Source organism: Phacochoerus africanus, chromosome 13 (genome assembly GCF_016906955.1).
Source record: "Phacochoerus africanus isolate WHEZ1 chromosome 13, ROS_Pafr_v1, whole genome shotgun sequence".
NCBI classification, from domain to species: Eukaryota; Metazoa; Chordata; class Mammalia; order Artiodactyla; family Suidae; genus Phacochoerus; species Phacochoerus africanus.
The window spans coordinates 52,617,920-52,635,332 of NC_062556.1; positions in this window are offsets into that span (position 1 = coordinate 52,617,920).

Sequence of the window (17,413 nt, forward strand, 5' to 3'; positions counted from 1 at the left end):
ATCAATGTGCTTTTATGTGGGAAGGATAGCAATGCTTTATCAATTTCTTGTCCCTAGGCTCTATCAATGCTCCTTCAGATCATTGTTAACCTTGATCATCTGAACACAAAGAACATTAAGCTGGCACTGTATGCTCTGCCACTCAGATACAGCTATAGAGATAAGAGTCTACACTCTGTCTCATAGATAGCCCACATGAGATGGGCCATCTATCTCAACATCTCTGTCTATCTCAACATCTCTATCTCATAGACGGACCATGAAAAGCTAAGCTAACTTACCAATTTAGGGTTGGCACCATGTGGGATTGAGATATTGTCCTCCAGGATGTAGGATATGCTTTGACCAACTGCCCAGGATGGGTTACCGTGCCCCTAAAATTTAGAATCCCCAGGTTTGTAAATAAAGGGATGAATGTAGGATGAGCCCCTTGCCACTGACTGCCAGTGACTTGATGATTTTGAGCCTCTTTCCCCTGCATATTAGGTCTTGTCATGTTGGAGGCTTTAATTCTTGAGTTTAGAGTTGAAGGTCATGCTGGTAAGGAAACAGGACACATTTTGATGCACGAGACTCTCTGACTATAAACTAGCCGCTTTGATTTCTCATCCCTGTGGATCAGCAGGCATGGAAAGGACTTACTATACTAAGTGGGAAAATCGACACTGATTACCATGTGGGGCCAGGGATGCTAATACACAATAGGATTAGTGAGGAGTATACCTAAAACCTATGGAGCGCACTGGGTGGAGGTTTGGTTGTTAACCCCAGTAATAACTGTAAAGGGGCAATTGTAAGAAATGTGACCTAACAAACACAAGACAATTAAGGGTTTGGTTTGCACCCACCGGACAAGTAATTGAGACTAACAAAAGTGCTGAGCAGAGGAAAAGGAGATCTAGGATGGATGGCTGAGGAAGAAAATGACAGAGTACCAATTATGGATTTGGGATTGACTAAAGCAGCGGGATCCATAGCTTGTACAAAGAGACTCTGAGACAAAATGGATTCCTATTTTGCCTCGTAGGAAAGTAGTGAAAATATGTGGTTTTCACAAATAAGAGACCCATATTGTGAAGTGGGTGCTGGAAAGAAATGGGAGTAGTTTCCTGTGGCTAGTGTAGATTACATCACCAACTGCTATACTCCACTTCAGTTCCTCTTGGAACTGGGACATGGCAAATTGTGTCATCCTAGCTGTCATGGAAAATGAACTCACATATGTACAATCATGAGAACCTTGACTCCTGCCTACGCTGCACACCTTTAGGTGGTAACATTAGGTGTTATTTTTTGGCACAGAGTCATAAGACACTATGAGATTTTCATTGTGCTCATCCATTTACAACCAGACATGTGGGGGAGTTAATATCTCATAAGGAAAAAAATCTTTGATCAATGCTACACTGGTGCCAGAAGATAAATTATTTCTATTTTCTTCACCTGGAAAGATTTTCCAGAAGTGAATGTAGTCTCCCAGATAAAATTTCCGAGAAGCTGAGTCATAAGCTACACGAAATAAAAAGTGGTGGCCAGCTCAGGATGCACCTCCAGAATTGTTCCCCTTCTTTCCCAGTTTCATTATCTGTTCAATCAATACTGCATTCTTGAGTTTGAATCTCCTCATACATTATTAGCTCCTAAGATTTTCCCCAGACTGTGTTTTCTAGGGTACCCTTTTAAGACAAACATGTATCAGTGGGTCAGTTTTCTTTTTGAGGAAATATCCATCTCATATAGTACATTTTTAACATTTTGTATATGCCTTTTCTGACCTCTATTCCCTCTTTTTCAGCTACTTAGAGTACCTTAAGCCCTATCTTATTTGTCAAAGTCTGGTCTATTCTTCAAAGCCCTAAGTCCTTTATCTGATCTCTTGCATTATGCTTTCAAAGTATTTCTCAGAATCTATTTTTAAAATGTATAAATACCTGATCTTTCTATCTATAGCTTAAATTTACTAAAGCTAAGGATTAAGTTTAACTTTCTAGCACCCATCACACTTACACAAGTCTTGTAAAAGTACAGTGCACATGTTTATTTTAATGCTAGTTTATGTTTTCTTTTCTCTGCACAGTTTTTTTTTTTCCTTCCTTTCTCTCCATTGAATATGGTAGACAGGCCTCTGAGAGTCTCTCACCTTGGAGAGTATTCATGTTTATTAACGAGTTGTAAAAATCCACCTTCCTACATTTTTCCTCTTTATTTCTCATCCCATGGGGCATTATTCACAAAATAAAACTTAGAATACCCTTTTAGAATAGTCGGGAAGAGGATAGATTTCCACTTTACCTTCTTTCTCTTGAAAGATTATTGAGATAGAAAGGCTTGTGATGTCCCTGTCTCCTGCCCTATTTTATATTCACATCCCAAGGAGGTGGGAGACCTCGGTGGAGAATGGTTGTATAATGCATCCAGATAGACTGGGAAGTAAGCATCAGGGATAATGAGATCACTCCAAAATTTTGTGCCTAATTGTCCAACTGAAGCAGCAGTTTTTGAATTAGTGCACATGCCCCAGGGAAAACAAAGGAGCTCTATTAGTAACACTGAGTTGTCCAGCAAGCATGGAAGACCATAGTTGAAAGGTAAGTTTACTAGATTAAGTTAAAAATTAGGGTTTGACATTTATTTTATCCTTTAGCTTAGAAAGTAAGATTCATGCCTGTGAGGCTCAAAGGAGACAATGAATTGAGTTGGTCATACATCTCAGGTGTTGTGAGAACAGTCATGTTCTCTTTGTCTTTACCTATGGGCTATTCTTTTTAGCAGCTTTGACTAAGTTATTGCTTGCTGCAAGGCCCTCAATAATGTGGGATATTTTCAGTCTGGCTCCTTTAAGCACCAAGGTTTTTTGTTTGTTTGTTTTCTCTTAAAATGTGCATTTACTTTTGCCCTTTTGTTTTCTATTATTTTGTATATACCCAGGTCAGGAAAGACGTGTTGCTACAGCTGTAAGTCAGATCTTGATTATTCAGACCATTTTCCATCCTGCACATCCCCTGTTTCTGGTAACAAAAATCAACCAAAGCAGTCCTGCTTTCTTAAATTAATTTTTTTTTAATTTATCACTTCTCGTTATAGGTCATTTAATTCTACCAGTCTCTTATTTTCAATGCAAGTATAGCAACTTAGAGCATGTGGAAGCCATATGGCTAAATATGGCTAATGTGGAAACAGGGAATCCTTGCTATCTATAAGCATTTACAAGGTCTGTTTCAAAATAATACCCCAAACTATTTTTAGTGAGTGTATCTTATTTTAATGAATTGTTTGAAATTAGGCAATTTTTAAAAGGCAAAATATGTAATTATCTCTGGGATTTATACTACAAGATTTAACATTCAGAATTTGAAACTGAGGGAAACAAAAATAGTGCCTGTTTTCTGAGGTTGACTATTTGAAATCAACATAGTTGTTTAAGCTTGTAGTATTGGAAACAACACAGCGCCAAAGTATTGACAATTCCATTTCTAAGCAGTTTTAGTTCTTACTAAGATTATAAAGCATTATTTTGAGATTTCTTATGAATTTGGTTTAGCTGAATCCATTCTATCCATGTTCAATATCTTTTTAAGTTATTAAAACTTCAGCTGTGAGAGTGAAGGCAAATGTCAGGAACTATACAATTTTATGAATGTCATCATTGGCAAAATGAAAATTAGCATCCTAATTTTCAACTGGTAGAAGTTTTCTAATAATAATTTAGACAATTTCTTAATAATTTATTACCCTAAAATTGAGCAACTTAAAGCAACACATGTGATATACCATCGTTTCTGTGTACCAGGAATCTGGGCAAGGCTTAGCTGAGTGTCTCTGGCTCAAGCTCCCACACAAGACTGAAGTCAGAATGGCTGCCATCGCGACAGCCTCCGCTGAAGGCTGGACTGGAAGGCAATCTACTTTCAGGTTCACTTGCAGCGTTGTTCACAGTACTTAGTTCTTGGGAGCATTGGACTGAGAGTCTTATTCCCCCCCTGGCTATTGGACCGAAGTTTTGGACAGTCCTTGCCACATGGGCCTGTCCACAGAGCAGCTCAGACTATGACCTTCGGCTTCCCTTAGAGAATGTGTGTGAAAGAAAGAGAGAGAGAGGGAGGGAGGGAGGGAGGGGGGGAGAGAGAGAGAGAGAGAGAATAGGATGTGTAAGATGTAAGGTGTAGTCTTGTGTAACTTAATCTTAATAGGGACATCCCAAGCTTCTGCCATCATCTACTCATTAGAAGTGAGTTAATAAATCCAGCCCATACGCAAGGGGAGTATCACACACTGAGGAGGAATAAATACAGTAAAACTGCAATGGAGACCACCTTAGACATGCCTACCACACAATGGTTGAAATTCTTATTTGGTCATCTGTTGTGGATATAATGCAAAACTATAAATACTAAGACTTTAAAGCAGGAAAGATGCACAGATTTCTTTTATGATATGCAAGTACTTAATGCTCAAGGAGAACACATTATTATTATTATTATTATTATTATTAGTATTGCTTTTTAGGGTCGCACCTGCAGCATGGAGGTTTCCAGGCTGGGGGCACGGGGAGAGGGGAAATCGGACCTACAGCTGCTGGCCTATGCCACAGCCACAGCAACGCCAGATCCTTAACCCACTGAGCGAGGCTAGGGATCAAACCCGCAACCTCAAGGTTCCTAGTCGGATTCGTTAATCACTGTGCCACAACAGGAACTCCGAGAACACATTCTTAACCACAGGTTCTTAACATGTTGTGGAAGATCAGGGACTCTGGAAGTATTAGTGATGGCAAAAGAAGTATTAGAAATTGTAAACATTTATGAGAGTAGTAAAATAAAATGTTTGGACTGAAAGAGGGAACTCGCTGTTCTAGCTTAATCTACCATTTTCATTAAGATAAATTAAAAATAAAGACCTACTATTTCTATTTCATGCATGTGGAATGCTGTAATGGTCTCCAAACTCTGTAACAAAAGAATACCGCATTGTTCTTTTCACCTTCAGAAAATTATTTCCCCTCTGCTCATTAATCATTGAAATACACCTCCTTGAGACTATAAAGAATTCAGAAACCTTTTCGGTTTTAGCAAATTCCATCACCAATTTTACATAAGAGGTTTTGTCAAACTTTGCTGGATGAGGTCCTAAAGGAATGCTCAATGCACTTTATTAGTGTGACCTCCCAGTCATCCATTATCCCATTCAATTACTTCGGTACAACTCTTCATGTAAAACAATCATTATACACTTGTTTCTTTCATATGATGAGATGAGGTCAGAGTTGTTTTTTCTTATATTCCCATAGTCACACAGTTATTTATTCTGTGGAATATTTGCAACTGGAGTTGATTATGAATAATGATTTAAACATGAAATTGGCTAAATAAATACATTTTTTTCTGAACCATTACACAGATGCTGGCTATTTAGAATGAATGTTTACATATTTAGAACCTGACAAATAAGCACATTTATTATTATTATTATACTCATTGTGTTAGAAAGGTATACATTGGCATCTAGGCAATAATACTGCAGCCAAATGCTCTCTGGACCGCAGTGTTTGGTGCCTGTTTAATTCTAATGTGCACTTGCTCGGTGCCCAGCATCTCCAGCTTCTATAATTTTCTGTGCAAATGAGCCATGATGAATTATGTAGCTTTAATGCTTTGGTAGCTCCTTATTTTTCTGCATTTATAGAGACATGAACAGTCTCTTACAATATGTTTGGCTATCTTCAGTGAGGACCAAAGAACATATGCTCTTGCATTTATTTACCCATGTTGGTGGAATAGAATTTTAACAAATATTGACAAAATTGGGGTCATGGAGATCATGAATGTAATATTTTTGCCACAAGGAGTTTTGTTTTGTTGTTGTTGTTGTTGTTTTTGGTTAAAATACTGTAAATTTGTTTCGGACTAACACCTTATCAATTTATAAAAGAAAATACTATAATATATTTATAAAAGAAAATACTATAATATATTTTAACATGCAATAATCACCTATAATATGCTTATTGAGAGGAGATAATTTTTAGTGATCTTCGTACTGCCTATTCATGGAGCATACATTTTCTATCATATCATATCATATACCTTGTCCTTAGGCTAACTTAAGGCTATGGTGTGAACACTAAATTGCTTCCCACTCATTGTCCAACCATTCATCTTTCCTCTTCTCCTCCCCAACCACCTTCAAGCTCATTTATGTTCAAGATTTCATATAACACAATTCAACCTAATTTGTCATGCTTTAGTGAATGCTTAACTTAGTCTATGGGAGAAGAAGTAAGAAATGTGATCCATTATTGATAAAATTTCAAAACGGCAGAAAAATAAAACCAATTCAAGGACAAATTGCTGCTAATGTTCTCTGAAATAGCAAAAAACTTTGAAATAATAATAAGACTTTGGTGCATGTCATACTCTTTTAGTCACTATGTCTATCAGTACTTCTGGCAGCTAGAAATCACTTGGGATAGATTTAGAATTTAAATTATTGAGAATATACCCTTACACTCAAAGTATGCAAGGCCCTTCAAAGGAGTTGGGGTTCCCACTGTCTTTTAGACAAAACAAGACCAGACTTTGGAGCACTCTGCTGGTTCGTTTTCAACCATCATCCCTGAATGACGTAAGAGCTGCCTGCCTTCCTCAACACAACAGTCAATCTTTCAGATTTCCCTATGATAATGATTTAAACATAAATATGCCTAGATAATCACAAGAAATATCTCTCTTCTCCTGTCAGGATAAAAGGCCCAAAAAATCTCAGGGTTGACTTTTTAATAGGTCTTACCTAACCAGAATACTTGTGTTTCAAAAATGTAGTGATATTTAGATAATATCTTTATGAAAAAGAATCTTGTCTTCTAATGGTATATATTCAAAACTATGACCTGGGAGAGATGCCAGTCAAATTGCATTACAAACATGACCACTATATCCATTATTTATAAAATGCCTATTTCACATGCACACAGCAATTTAAAAATTCAGACAAAGCTCTGAAGGAGGTGCTGAGGCATTTCTGAGAGCCAATCCACACTCTGACCTTTCAAAATTTAATTTTGCATTATAATTCAGTTTCCTCCATAACTGGCAAGAACCTGGTGTCTGAGTTTGGATCCCGCCCTGGAGTTTGCTGGTGCCACAAGGCTCGGGCAGGCTCTTCCTCCTTCTTTCTACTGCTACCAACCAGAGTCCAAGTTCTCTGGGTTTCCTTCTCCCCAGAGAGAAGCCTAAACTTTCCCACTGAGACTCTTACCCTTTGTTGGTTTCCCAAGAAGAAGAGTCCCCCTGGTTTACACTTTTGAAAGAGAGTCCAGTGAGACCCACTTGCATTTTCCTCAAAATTCTTCTTGGGATGGTGCAGTTGGGGAAGAGCATGCTACAGATTCACTCCTGGAGAAGGTCATTCCAGCCTCCTCTTCCAAGTGACATTCAAAAGGGGTCTCAGTTATCCATGTCGAACCTGTGGACACCCACACCAGCCCTCTGCCTGCCTCTCTGGATCACAGAAGGATGCAGTCATCCCTCCACCTGGTGACAAACTGGTTTGATGGACAGGAGCCCATGGTAGGCCACTAGCCCATGAGCCCTAAGGGCCTATATCCTTCCTCCTTGATGATGAATCATGTGATCATCAACAAATTCTCCCCCTGCCTTCTGACCTGCAGACCATCCATCTACAGCCTTAGCACCTAAGATGTCACTAAATTGTGGGAAAAGTTTGCATAGCTAAGATACATATATTTTATTCTGTGATATTTTGAAATGTTATATATTGACTGTCTTTTTTTTTCTATAACAGAAAAATATAAATGCTAAATAAGTGATGTTCCCCACGAAAGATGGGGAGAGAGAAGAATATTACAAAAGGAGGAATTTGGAGTTGGATGGAACTCTTCAAACTATAATTCACCTTGGACCAATTATTGAAACCATCGAGGTTTTAGTTTTCTCATCAAATAATTAGATTTATTAGCCTAATAAAATCAGGATAATTATTCATCGGTTGCAGAGGTGTTCATGTGAAAAATAAGCACAGTGGAAGAGTCACTGGGGGGATCAACATGTGTATCCATGTTCTTCTTCCACCTTCTCTAGATTACGTCCATGATGATCTCACTGGTTAGGCTGCTAGGCACTGGGTAGGATGCACTGTTTTGATTATTATTAGACACTTTTCAGGCAACAGCTTTCAGAGTGGGTACTCAGCGGGCCAGCTGATGCTTATTTTCCTGGGGAAGATTTCTCACCCTCTCTCTCTCCCTGTGGATTAACTAGAAAAACTACAAAAATTGTTTTCATTTTAGTTTTCCCTTTCATGTCTTAAGAAATAACTTCCCATTCTACCTCACATCAAACACTGACATTTGGGAAGCCGAAACTATTACCTGTCACTCTTTTATTTCCCTCCACACATTCTGAAACAACTCCAGACCATTTACTTGTAAGTAACTGGTGCTTTCTTGATTCACTCCTCCATCACCCCATTTTTATTTGATTTCTTCCTCCCTAAGGAAGAAAGCGGAACTTCCAGACAGACCATGGAAAATCTCTGCACATCTGTTCCTGTTTATTTTCTTACTTGGTAAAGAATCTCTTGGAAGATCTGTACTGTATCTTACAAAAAGTATAACATTCTTGTGAACAGGTCTTATTTTAGTTATTGACAATGTCACATGTGTAAGAAAAATCAATTAAAAGTGTAAATATCATTTTTTAACACTAAGAGTGTCTCTTAGTGACTTGATAAATCTATCTTTGGGTAGGTGACACTTCACTAAATCCTGCCTCTAAGAAACCTATCCTTATAATTTTACTTTAGAAATATGTTCCCCATAATTAAAATATTCCAGATCATTTGTTTTTCATTCCCCTGAGAGTCTGAATTAACACTCTTCTATTAAAAATAAAACATAACTAGAAACAAAAACGAAACCTGGCCAAAAGGTTTAGTGAAATTCAGTCTGATTCTGATTTTTTTTTCACATCTGTGCTCCTGGCATTTTAGTTGTCTTTATAAAAATTTAAAGAATAACAATATTCATCATTATTAGTGACCTACAGTGATTCACATGTAGAGTGCAAGACACTTCAAAGCACCTCACATATTAACTATCATAATTTGAAACTAGGAGGCAAGAAAGAATGTCTGATAGTCTTGGAAATATGTTTCTGAAATATTCCCTCAATGCCATTATAAATTCTCTATATACTTAGCATTTTCTAAATATGAAGTATATTTGATGTTACCTTCTTCCTAAAGCCAACTAGAAATATTTAAAAAGTATAAACATCTATGCAATTGAATGAATGATATGGAGACCAATAGTTGTTTGAAATGTAGTTCGTACATTTCACTTTAGCTATAACAACATTTGTGAATTGATTACAGGCAATATTTATCCTAACTCACACATCCCTTAGTTAACAATGAAGTTTGTCTGTAACCAGACTACTATATATGTCAAACTTATAAATTTGATATACCAGTGTGGAAACATCTTGGCTTCACTGAATCCAGTGGGATAAAGATATAATTCATAAAGTATTCCTCCATCAAGAGGACACTAGCTTTCCACTAAAGGCAAAACTACTTTATTCATATCTATAAGGAAGTGTTTCAGATATTCACTAAGTAACAACTGGCTTATTATAGTTTTTTTCTGGTCTCTTTTAAATTACTAGATGACTAAGACACTTCTGACTTGTGAAAAGTTGTATGTGTTCAAACATAAGCTGTGACATGCTTCTGGGGTATGGGTATTTTGGCATGCTTTTAACATAAAACAGTTTTAAAGAGGGATATATTCTAATGGAATATGCTGATACACATAAAACACCTTTACTGAGCAAATTCATATTGAAATGAATATACAATAGTTTATTTGTGGGTTGAAATAACACTGGTGTGTGTAGCTTCTCTAGCATATAATCGGCAAATTCCTAGCTTTCTCCCAGCAGTAAGCTGTCATGTAGCATTAGGAAAATATATGTACTAGCCCATCTTAGTTGCTCAAGAAAATACATTTAAAGGATAGATGGATGAATGGGTCCTCTGATGGACTGATCACTGGATGGATAGACTGGTGAATAGAAAAATGAGTGACATAGTAACTTATTAGGTTTTATTGAAAAAACAACTGAAACTAATACCCAAAGTGTGTCCTTTAAGTATGTTTTTAGGCATATGGAAGAGACTTTTTCCTAATTGCTTCCTACTATTGGTATAAAAATAATTGAGAGTATGTGCTATCCCACAGAACTTTCATTGGTATACTTAACAAAGTAGTTTTATCACAAATAAAAACACCTGGGAAAGAATATGATTATAATGATGAATATCATTCTATAAAGTCTTTCTGCTTGCCAATTCAAAGAAATGGCCTGACTTAATTTGAGTCTCCTCAGTATTAGTCTTAAGAAAGAATTCCAATACGGGCAGTTTCTTTGGGAGGTGATCCCAGAAAATGCCACTGGGAAACAGAGAGATTGAGACGGGGAAGAACAGAAGCCAATAGAAAGGCTGTGATCCAAAATGTTCTTCTGTAGGAACCAGAGTTTCATCCTGATTTCTGCTATCAGTGTAGAGAACACAGTCCTCAGAATTAGAGCACCCAATAGCGAAGGAGTTTACAAATCACCAACCTCCAAACCTGTCATTTATCAGTCGAGGGCCATTCCCGGGATGAAACATTCCTTCCATATTACTTCCCTATGACACTAGGGGCCAGAGAGGACCGTCATGCCCAGCTGTGGATGCTGAGAGTTGGAATCTGGATGGGAGTGCTCAGGAGTTCTACGTGACGTGGGGGGGTCTCAGTGAGATACGGGTAGTAGCTGTTACTTCACGCTCCTTTCTCATTTGGAAATTGAGATGTGGCATCGTGAACAAGGAGGATCATTTGCTCATTAATTGAGTGTTTAATAAACATTTTTATGTGTCACCTCAGCTTAGTTGAGCTCTGGAAGTGAAATAGTGAGCAAGAGCGGATATGGTTCCTGCTGTCATTGAGCTTACAGTCTAGTGAGCAAGATAAAAACAGAATTTAAGTACTACTTTACAACTGTGATAAGTAGTAGGAAGAAGAACATGATGGTGTGAGAGTGTGTATGTTCTCAATAACTGAAAATCTGTGTTAGTGTTTTTCAGCCATCAAATGAAGAAAATGCTACACCAAACAATAAAATGTTGTGCCTTGTCAAGATTGTTCATTGATTTTTCTACTTCACAGCACATACTTGTGCTATCTTGTTTCTTTCTTTCTTTCTTTTTTTTTTTTTTGGCTTTACATGTTATTTTATTTAATTTAATGTATTTATTTTTATTTCTTTATATATGTATTTTTTCTACTGCACAGCATGGTGACCCAGTTACACATAAATGTATACATTCTTTTTTTCTCACATTATGTGTTTTATCATAATTGACTAGACAAAGTTCCCAGTGCTAAACAGCAGGATCCCATTGCTAGTCCATCCCAAAGGTGACATTCTGAATCTATTTACCCCAAGCTCCCAGTCCCTCCCACTCTCTCCCCTTCCCCCTTGGCAACCACAAGTCTATTCTACAAGTCCATGATTTTCTTTTCTGTGGAAAGGTTCCTTTTTGCCACATGTTATAATCCAGATATAAGCGATATCATATGGTATTTGTCTTTCTCTTTCTGACTGACGTCACTCAGGTTGAGCATCTCTAGTTCTGTTGGGAAGTATTCTTTCCTCCTGAATTAAGACAGTTATCTACAATTTCTGGCTGGTTGTGAGGTCTTACGCATGAACAAAGGTGACATGAGAAGGCCTGTAGAAAGCAAAAGCTAGAATATACTTTTAATTTGCTAGAATTTGAATTCATTCTCCAGCAAAGGCTGGAAGGCTTACTGGCTGAAGGTGTTTAAGACTTCTACCCAGCCAATGGATTTCCAAGCTATGATAATCAAGTGCAACTCGTAGAAGCCTAGCCTTAAAAATACAATAAGAAAAGAGAGAGAGAGAGAGGAAGAGTGGCATCAGTGGTTACACACTGTGGTGTAGCCATCTACCACAGAATTAAGCCAGGCAATTCATCAAAAAACAAATAGCAACAATTAGAATCTTTAAGATGGAATATCTGTGTGCAGAGTTGTGAGAATATATAAAAATGTCCAGTTTTAAACCAATAATAACAAAATATGCAAAGAAACAAAGCATAACATATATAGGAAATAGAAGTCAATATAAATCACTTCAGAAGGGACCTGAACAAAGGTCTTAGCAGAAAAAGACTATAATGAAGCTAATGTTTAAAGATCAAAAAAAATTAGTCAAATAGTAGATAGACTGATTTAAATTAACCATCTGAAGAAAAATGACAAAAGAACCAATAGAATGAGTGTTACTAGAGAAGAAAAGGGAAATTTTATAATCATCCTGAACAGGGCAACTAATTAAGAATATAAAATATATATTAATATAATTATATCTAACACTACATCCGCAAAATATATGAAGCAAAACCAAAATTTAAGCAAGACACAAATAACTCAGCACTAATAGCTGGATATCTGAATACACCTCTTAGACAAGAACTGCAGAGGAAATAAGCAAATATATGGAAAACTTGAAGAACTCCATCAAACAAGTTGACCTAACTAAACTCCAAGCAACAGTTCACCCAACAATAACACAATACATAAAATTTCTAATGTCACATCTGACATTTCCCAACAAGGGCCATATACTCAAACAAGCTGATATGCTTGAAAGTACTGAAATTACATAAAATGTAAATTTAAAATGAAATAAATTTATAAATTAACAAAAATGAATATTGAAAATCCATAAAAGTGGGAAATTGAACATACATACTGATCAAACAAGAAATCACAAAATAAATTAGAAAGTATTTTGAGCAAAAGAAAAGCAAACATATTCAAATTTATGAAATGCAGTTAAAGTAATTAAATGAAATTTATATCTTCAAACATATATGCACACATATTCACAAAGGAAAATGATCTAAAATTAATTACTCAGGCCTAAGCTAAGAAAAATAAAGCTTTACCCAAATCAAGCATAAGAGGGAAACAAATGCAAATTAGGGTAGAAATTACTAATGTAGAAAACAACAAAAAACAATAATCAACATAACCAAAATATGGACAATAATCATAAACTTTTTACTAGTCTGACCAAAAAAGAAAAGAAAAGGAAACACTTAGTACACAATGAAGCCTATAAAGGGGGCATCACTATTGATGGTGTAGAAATTACAAGTATAATTAAATCTCTTGAACAGTTTTTTGGCAACAAATTACGGAAATTATATAAAATGAATAAATGCCCATTAAAAACAAAAATTATGAAAATTTCATCAAGAAGAAATAGAAAATATTATTAGGTCTAAAACCAATATGGAAATATGATTAATAAATCAGAAACTTTCCACAAAGGGCAGCCCAGATCCAGTGGGACCACAATGGTTAATCCCATCAAGCATTTAAAGGAAACAAAAGCAATTCTTCACAGACTCTATCAGAATACAGATTAATGAATACTTTTCAGCTCACTCTGAGAAGCCAGTATTATCCTGATACCTAAACCAGGCAAAGACATCACAACAATGTAAAACTACAGGCATATATCCTTTAGGAATCCAGACTACAACATCTTGAAATTTTAGAAAAATAAATACAACATAGTATTTTTAATAATAGTATATCCATGGCTGATTTAGATTTACTCTAGTAATGCCATAACCTAAAAGTTTATGCAAAATTTGAAAATCAATCAATATCAGGGTTGGGACTGCAGTGAACTAAGTGTGGAGTCTACATGTTAATTTTAAAAATACTCAATCTCGGAGTTTCCATTGTGGTGCAGGGGTTAACGAATCTGACTAGGAACCATGAGGCTGCGGGTTTGATCCCTGGCCTTGCTCAGTGGGTTGAGGATCTGGCGTTGCTGTGAGCTGTGGTGTAGGTCACAGACACGGCTCGGATCCCACGTTGCTGTGGCTCTGGTGTAGGCCAGCGGCCACAGCTCCAATTAGACCTCTAGCCTGGGAACCTCCATATGCTGCAGGAGTGGCCCTAGAAAAGGCAAAAACACACACACACACACACACACACAAAGTACCCAAGCTCACATGATCCTGAGACCTAGTGTCTTCTCCTTCAGTTTTAAACCCAAGTGCCTCACTTGGCTCACCCTAGACCAAGCCCTGATCATTATTTCATCCTTTATTAATAGAATAAATTAAAAAATTCACATGATCACCTTGATAGATAAGGGACAAAAATTGGAGAAAATCCAACATCAATTCAAAACAAAAACTGTCAGCAAACTAATAATAGAAGGAAATTTCCTCAATAAGCCAATCCTGAAAAAGGGCATCTATAAAAAATTTACAGTTAAAAATCCTACAAAACATTCTACTGGAATCATAATTCTAATATTGTTAAGATTTCAAGGTTACTCAAAATGCTCTAGAGAGTCAATGCATTACAAATCAAAATTATAGTTTTTTAATTAACAAGCTCATTCAAAAATTCATATGGAAATGAGGAGTTCCCGTCGTGGCTCAGTGGTTAACAAATCCAACTAGGAACCATGAGGTTGCAGGTTCGATCCCTGGCCTTTCTCAGTGGGTTAAGGATCTGGCGCTGCCATGAGCTTGCAGATGCAGCTCAGATCCCGAGTTGCTGTGGCTGTGGTATAGGCCAGAGGCTACAGCTCCAATGAGACCCCTAGCGTGGGAACCTCCAAATGCTGCAGAAGCGGCCCTAGAACTGGCAAAAATACAAAAAAAAAAAATACATGGAAATGAAAAGGAACTATAGTAGTTAAAACAATTTTGCAAAAGAATAACCTCAAATCAAGTAATATCTGATTTCCATCTTAGCATATAGACTATATATTTCTTTAAACTTTTTAGTGGTTGCCTTGGAATTTTCAATATATTTTCACAACTAATCAACGTCCATCTTCAAACAACACTATTCTATTTTATGAGTCTTTTAGGTACTTCATAACCAAGTATTCTCAATTTCTCTCTCTCATCCCTTATAAAAGTTGCTATGATGCATATAATGAAATGTATTGGGTACTATTAAAATGAATACCCTAATACATTTTTTTTTACCATTATTAGCTTGAAAAGTTATCTATAACATAAATTTAAAATAAGAAAAATAAAATTTTCGTTTTGCCTAAATTGACAATTTGCCTTCGACAATTTTCCCTTTCTTTTATTTATTTTTAATAATTTATTTATATGTATTTTTTTTCTACTGAACAGCATGGGGACCCAGTTACACTTACATGTATGCATTCTTTGTTCTCACATTACAAATTGCAGCACTATTCACAATAGCCAAGACACGCAAACAATCCAAATGTCCATCTCCAGATGATTGGATGAGGAAGATGTGGTATATACACAATGGGATACTACTCAGCCATAAAAAAGAATGAACTAACACCATTTCTAGTGTCCTTTTTTGTCCCCTTTGTTGTCTTTGGGTTTTCCTAAACCCTCCTCCTTAAATACAGCCTAAGTCTATAGTTCTTTCAGCTATAGAATTATTATTATACTGGAGTATAGTAATACTGGGGTATTATTATACTGGAGCCCTCTTGACATGATGGTAAATTGTAGGTGATGGGTAGCAATCTGCAATCTTATTATTAAATCTCAGTGTCTTAGTCGATCTTTAGAATAAGAGTTCTCTTTGTCACCCAAAGTAGAAAAGAAGAAGGAAGGACAAAGAAGAAGGCCTGATGACCAACCCTGTCAGATCAGGTGGACAGCTGGCTGAGACTTACTGCATTGCTAATGAACTTATTTTTCTGAAAAGAAACACTGAGAATGCAATTGGAAAGGCTTAGATCCAAAGGTGCCAGTGTGTGAAAAAGAGAAAATGAGGACGTGATCTCTCTGGCTCTTTTAACCCTGGAGTTAGAAGTACTTTCTAGCACTTGACACAGCGGATTTGGAAGTGCCAAAAGATGATACCTTTGGCATTGATTATGTTTTCATCAGGAGCATGAGAAATACTGCTGGAAGTAAAAGGCATTTATACAGCATCTTTATCAGAGTTCATCAATAATAGGGACAGAAAAAGGAAGGATAAAATGGCCACAGCAAAGTGATTATTGTTGGCAGATTTATTTGTTTATTTCATTTTATTTTTTTTAGCACAGGTTGGCTGGAGATTAACAGCCAACAGATTACTCACTGTGGGACTGACTTCCTGTAACAGCAAAGGAGAGGAGAGAATGACATTTATATCATATCTGTGGCTCTGACTTTAAAATACTCGCAGGCTGGCGTAACTGGGGAAATTTTAACATATATTTAGAAGTTTAACTTTGACATATAAATATTAAAACATGAGTCAAAGTAAAAATGAAGTACATTACATTATTCTTTTAAAAAAATTTATTACAGTTTTTCTCACACTATTCTCCATCATGTTCCATCACAAGTGACTAGATAGAGTTCCCTGTGCTACACAGCAGAAACATTAAAGTCTTCTTAAATGACACTTCTGCACATGATACTGTTTTTAATTTCTTTGAGTTTTCAAAAAATTTAATAATAGAAAATAGTTATACTTACCCTTTAAAATAATCAGAATACATGTCTTCTGATGGCACACTGATTTTATATGTGAGAGTTAAATGACCTTTTTATACAAATTTCTAATTTTAAGAAAGGAAGCTCATTAAGAATGAATGTGGGTATATAACTGTGTGTGCCATTCTAGTAGGAAAATGAGGAAAACACCAGGAATATTTTTCCTGCTTGGTGTTAATTGCAAAACTATAATTAAACAATACCCTGAGAACTCTAAATTAATGACAGATGACTGTGTCCTTTAGAAGCAGCAGATGGGGGAACGACAGTATAAATTTCAATTATAATATTAAGTAAAAGGTATAAAGACACATTATTATCTTAAAAATGAAGTGTCAAAACACATTTTAAATGCTATTTGTCATATACTTTGTCATTTTTCCCTTCTAGCTCATATATTTGCCCTTTGCTTTTACGAAATGTTTAATGAACTATCTAGAAATGCCTTAAAAGTGTGTAATTAGAGGATTAAGAGTAAGATCCAATCAAATTTATCTCTTAGAGAAAATACTTTCTCAACTTTTTACTACTTAACTCTGAATTTTTGTTGCAGAATTTAATACCAAATTTCATTATTAAATTTTGCCTTGCCAGTTTGAAGAAAATCAAGAGAACAAATATTGTTTATGAATATAGTCATTTTCAAAAGGAACAAATATTTATGTATATAGTTATTTTCAAAACATATTAAGCTCTTTCATTGCTCTTACTATATGCTTTGTCCTAATATCTTTTATCTTAATCTCTTTATGCAGCACACGATGTTACTGTTCACTAAACAGAATAATTACCATAGACT